The sequence below is a fragment of the Helianthus annuus genome, chromosome 5, assembly GCF_002127325.2.
Source record: "Helianthus annuus cultivar XRQ/B chromosome 5, HanXRQr2.0-SUNRISE, whole genome shotgun sequence".
Lineage (NCBI taxonomy): Eukaryota > Viridiplantae > Streptophyta > Magnoliopsida > Asterales > Asteraceae > Helianthus > Helianthus annuus.
In genome coordinates this window covers 60,491,273-60,497,594 of record NC_035437.2, presented here as the reverse complement: position 1 = coordinate 60,497,594, position 6,322 = coordinate 60,491,273, and positions in this window count along the sequence as shown.

The window sequence follows — 6,322 nt, the reverse complement described above, 5'->3', positions numbered from 1 at the left end:
CCTAGTTTATCGAAAGACAAAACTCCTTTTTTAGGTAACTTTTATAGCCACTTTTCCAAGCCTTCATTGCTCTCCAGCTGGCTTCTATTAGCTTCACATGATACTTTCGACTTAAAGCATCAGCTACTACGTTAGCTCTTCCAGCATGATACTGGATATCACAATCATAATCACTAAGAATTTCCATCCAGTGTCTCTGTCTCATATTTAATTCTTTTTGCCCAAAAATATACCTTAAACTCTTATGATCTGTGAAGACAACAAATTTATTTCCATATAAATAGTGACTCCAAATCTTGAGGGCAAAAACTATGGCTCCTAACTCTAGATCATGGGTTTTGTAATTCTCTTCATGTTTCTTAAGTTGTCTAGAGGCATAAACTATAACCTTCTGACGTTGCATCAACACACATCCATATCCTAACTTAGACACATTAGAATAGACTATAAAGTCTTTAGTCCCTTCTGGTAATCCGAGTATAGGTGCGTTGGTTAACCTTTGCTTAAGAATTCTAAAGGCTTCTTCCTGTTTTGGTCCCCATTCAAACTTAACTGATTTGAAGGCCAATTTAGTTAATGGAATGGCTATCCTAGAGAAATCTTGGATAAACCGTCTATAATATCCTGACAGTCCAAGAAAACATCTTACTTCCGTTGGCGACTCAGGACTTTCCATTTGGTAATCGCCTCGATCTTTGTGGGATCCACATGAATTCCTTCATGATTAACCAGATGTCCAAGGAATTGCACTTCTTGTATCCAAAATTCACATTTTGAGAATTTAGCATAAAGCTTCTCTTTTCTCAATAATGTCAGAAGTGTATGCAGATGCGCTGCATGTTCCTCTTTACTCATAGAGTAAATTAGAATATCATCTATAAAAACAATTATGAATTTATCCAGGTATGGTTTACATATCCTATTCATCATGTCCATAAATGCGGCTGGGGCATTGGTTAGACCAAATGAAATGACGGTAAATTCATAATGACTGTACCTTGTTTTGAAAGCAGTTTTAGGAATGTCCTCTTCCTGTAGTTTCAATTGATGATATCCTGAGCGTAAATCGATCTTTGAAAAGAATCGAGCTCCCTGAAGTTGATCGAACAGATCATCGATTCTCGGTAGTGGGTACCGATTTTTAATCGTAACCTTGTTTAATTCTCGGTAATCAATGCAGATACGCATCGATCCAACAAACGATACTGGTGCTCCCCACGGTGATGAACTTGGTTGTATAAAACCTTTGTCAAGAAGTTCGTCCAATTGTTTCTTCAATTCCTGCATCTCTGTGGGTGCTAGTTAATTTGGTGCTTTGGCAATCGGTGCCATCCCTAGTATTAGGTGAATTCTAAATTCAACCTCTCTATCAGGCGGTAATCCAGGTAACTCTTCTGGAAAAACGTCTAAGAATTTAGATAATACAGGAATATCTTTTAATTCTTTTCCTTTGGTGTTAATGATTACGGAAATCATATATACTATTCCTCCTTTCCTTTCATAACTCGCAGCTTTCATCACAGAGATGAATTTTGTCAACCTGGTTGGCTTATCTCCTTTAATTGTGATCTTTTTACCACTTGAGGTACTTACTTGCACTGACTTTTGATCACATAAAATACTGGCACGATTGGCTACCAACCAATCCATTCTTAATACAACATCGAATCCGGCTAGATTCATTAGGTAACGGTTAGCAAAGAAATGATGGTTCAGGATCTCTATTCTTGCTCCCTGCAAGATTTCACTAATCTTAATGGATTCTCCGTTTACCGTTTCTACCAGACAGTCTTGTCGAAGTTTAGCTAAGGGTTGGTTGAGAAGTTTGTAGAAGGAAGTATTGATAAAACTTTGGTTTGCACCAGAGTCAAATAATACTTTGACAAAAATATCGTTAACTAAAAACGTACCGGCAATCACATCTGGAATCATCTTGGCTTTTTCAGCTGTCAGAATGAATGCGCTGGCATTCTTCTCGGGTCCTTCAGTTATCTTAGCTTTGCTGGTTGCTGCTAGAGCTAGTTTTGGACAGTTTACTCTAATGTGCCCACTCTCTCCACAATTGAAGCATACCCTATTGCTAGGTTTCTTTCTACAGTCTTCTTCCTTGTGTCCAGACATTTTGCAAAAGTTGCAGTATATGAAGCACCTTCCAGAGTGCTTTCTTTTGCAATACTTATAGTAGGGTGTAGAGGAAGAACCTGTACCTTTTCCACGGTAATGAATGTAACGCCCAGCGTCCCTAAACTTTAGGCTTTGGTCAGATTTAGTCCCTGAACCTTATCAATGTGGTGAGTCTGGTCCCTTTACTTATATATGTGATACCTTGATAACTTGGAATGCCTAAATCTATGTTGGAATGCCTAAATCTATGTTGGAATGCCTAAATCTATGTTAGAGTGTCTAAATCTATTTGGTGCTTGACTCTTGAGACTCGTGAAACTTGATTCTTGGTTAAATGAGAGACTAGAGCCTTGTCACTGGCGGAATCTATTAATCTTGAAAACTTATGGTGTTTATCATGTAATCTAGTTTTTCTATTACCAAATAATACGCAACGCTTAAATCTAACTCGCAAAACGAATCAAGGACGGGAATGCGGAAAGGATGGATTGGCCGAGTGGCAATCTGATAGGATGACCACCCGATCGGATAGCCACCCGATCGGATGACCACCTGATCGGATGGTCACTCGATCGGAACACCATCCGATCCATGCACACCGCCCCTCTTCACACACTCTGACACTATAAATAGGCCTGTCACATCACCATTCTCACTGATGTGACAGCCTTGCCCGACCAGACGCACGCACTCTCCTATTTCCTCATATTCTTGACGATTTCGGTACGTTTTACACTAGATCCTTGTACTTCCTTGATCTACACTTCATTCTCTACGTGATTCATCTTTGAAATCACACTTTTCACCATGAAATCCCCGAGATTTGAGCTCTAGAAGGTGATGTCATCATGGCGGTTTGTACAACCAGTTGAATGATGTTATTTCTGCCAAGATCTAGCTCAGGTCTAAGGAATTTCATACGTTTTACACTAAATCTAAGCTAAATCTAGACTTTTCATATAAAACTTGAGTTATCTTCATCTTTTCTTCAAACTCTTACCTTATACGGGGGAAATCCGGCTTAGAACGGGCTGTTGACTTGATGATTAGTCTAGAACCGGCTTAGAGATGGATTTCTACCGGAAACTGATGGCCGGAGTACGGATTCTGACATTAACACTATCTCGGACAGTTAACTGATTGAACAGGGGTGGTTCCCATCTGATCAGGACGATTGTGTGCCGACGAGTCTACCGTTGTCTCAATACGTGCCCTGCGGACATCATTAATCCCGAAACTTAGAAATTTTACAAAAGGTGAACGGAACAAGGACCGCCCGATAGAACGGCAACCCGAACAGATAGCCACCCGATTGGACAACCACTCGATCAGGAGACACTTGCCCTCTAGCCTTGAAACCTTTCAACACTTAGAACTTTTTCAGAAACTTGGAACTCTGGAAATCTCAATCGAGTGGCAATCCGATCGGATAGCCATCCAATCGAGCCGCCATCCGATCGAGGTAACCAACACACTAAACTTGATACTTGGATCGAGTGACCACCCGATCGGACAGCCATCCTATCGGACAGTCATCCGTTTCCCTCACACATTAGCCACTCGATCGACTGGCAATCCGATCGGATAGCCATCCGATCGGACAGCCATCTGATCCAGTGACTATTCTGACACTTCGTGTGATCTTGTTTTTCTGCCCGACTCTTATATGTTGTAATCTAATCAGGCTAATTCTAAAAGAGCTCCCTTTGATCCAATAATAGTTTATACTGTTAACCAATCACTATGAGTATACTCGATCCCCTTTTACTTTAAAACTTTGGGGTATAACATGGATTCTATATAAACTACGAAACTTGTGATTTTGCAAGCCAAACTCTATCCTACGTGTATGTGAAAACTTGTGCTTTATAGTATTCTATTTGGTCTTATGTGACGTTTAATCCAGGGTGTGTAGTTCGCCCTAACAATAGTAGCACTATAGGGGGTGCACCTCTCCCATTATTCTCACGGGGTATTGTTAGGAGGATTCTAGTTTACCTTGAGTCTTGGGTAAACACTAAAGCATCATGATACTTGGCTACTACTGCGTGGACTGCGACACTAGCACGACTGAAACTATTTTATTTACCCACATTGTGGATATGAGTTGTTTTAATCTATTATTCTATTATTAAACTTGTATACTCGCCAATACTTTTGTATTGATATTTTAATACATGTTGCAGGCTGATAGGTTGCTATGGGAACACATGGAAGTCAAGCTAGGATGATGCCTAGAAACGTCACGTAGTTAATAAAACTTTGAACAATATTTGGTTTTGATGTAATTTGGTACTTGTTATGTTGGATATACGTTTTAGACTATCATGCATGAAATCTATTTAAATTCTATTGAAATATCTAGTGTTATGGAACTTCATGAGCAATCTGAACGCTTAGTGCTTGTACCCCGATGTTTCCGCCATCGGTTGGGGTGTGACAGATTGGTATCAGAGCCATAACTATAGGGAATTAGGATAAGTAGGAATACTTGCCCTAGTCTATAGTTCTAGGAACTTTGGCTCTTATTTGTGGTTTAATACTTATGCATTCTACCGTATCTGCTTCCTAGCAGCACATATTCCTGTTAAACTTACAAGCCTTTCCTAAGGCTAACACAACATACACTTAATGCTTGAACACACTGTTAATCAGTGTTTATATTTTGCACGAGACTTACCCTCAAGTCAGGAGTGACATCCAAACCTTGATGGGAAAATCTCCATATTATTCTAGTAGGTCTTGTCTGCGGATAAGTACCAACACTATTAGGGTACGATGTTGTCAAGTTAGAGGTGAAACTCAGATCTTGGTTGTGACAACCCTCACATTTACACGTATCCGTACACTTAATTAATATTTAATTTGTGCTTAATGACTGTGCTTGATTACAACTGTGATTAAACTGCTTTCTGTTTTCTGTTACATACATACACATGTATCACATTTTATACAGTCATTCCATTTATTACACACAAACATTAGTGACAAACTTGATGCACAAAGCACAGTTAGCACAGTGAGCAGATAACCCAGAAAACATGCTGACAATGCCAGCACCTAGACAGACAATGTTTTTGAGGCCAGTATGAGCCAGAGACAGGGTACTACACTAGTAGGGAGTGTAGGGAGGTGAGGACCATAAAACTGCGTCAGTAGGCGATAGTTATAGTGCCGGGAAGTGCCTAAAACACACTTTAAATGCAGAATTCTGCACTTAATACACAAAATTCAGTATTTAACTATGCTAGTAAAGTGCAAAAACTTGGCAAAATAGTCCTAGATACTTTCCAATGTGTTGGGAATTAAATGTGTCACTAAAAGTAATATAAAAAAACACTTTATGGATTAATTTAGCACTTTAATGGGACAACACCCAACCGAACAACTTGACTTTACCCGAAACATAAAAATATTGCCAAACACAATGTGTTTATTTTTCTGAGCTAGTTAGGGTCCCCGAACACCCTAACACACTATATATATTATATAACACACCATAACCATTAACTAAACACTTGTTTCTCTAACTAGATTGTAACCATCCATTTGAAAACCAACCCCATACCCCCCTCGAAACTGGTTATGGGAAGTGGGGACACACCCCATGATTCTTTTCATTATTTTATTTGATTGTTAGTGGCTAATGAAACATGATATACAATGGTTAAAGATGAAGGTTGGTTTATAAGAAGGCACTTAGGGTCTTAAGAGAATTCATTCACAAACATCAAACTTGCAACTCTCTCCCTTCTCTTCTCCTTGATCGACCGAGAACCAACACACCCACCATCACCATCTTCAAGTATCTTTCATGCAATCTAAGGATATCCAAGGTTGCTAGAGATCGTACAAGTAAGCTTGGTGTGTTCGGAAGCTCAAGGACCGCTCTCGTTTTCTTTTATCCATCACTTTTACACTCTTGAATTCCCCTAGCCTTGTGCTAGTAGTAAGTTTCTTAGATCTTCATCTTCTTCATATTTTTGATGGTTAATAGTGAAAAGAATGGTGATATATCAAGAAACACTAAGAACATAATCAAGTCTTGAAACATAAACTAACAAGTGATGAAGTATGGTTAAAATAATGAAGAAATCATGTTATTCTTGTGTTGTTATGCTTGTTGAATATTATTTGTTAGTAGAAATGATATGGACTATCATATGGTCTTGCTAGATCATGTTTAAAGACATGAACT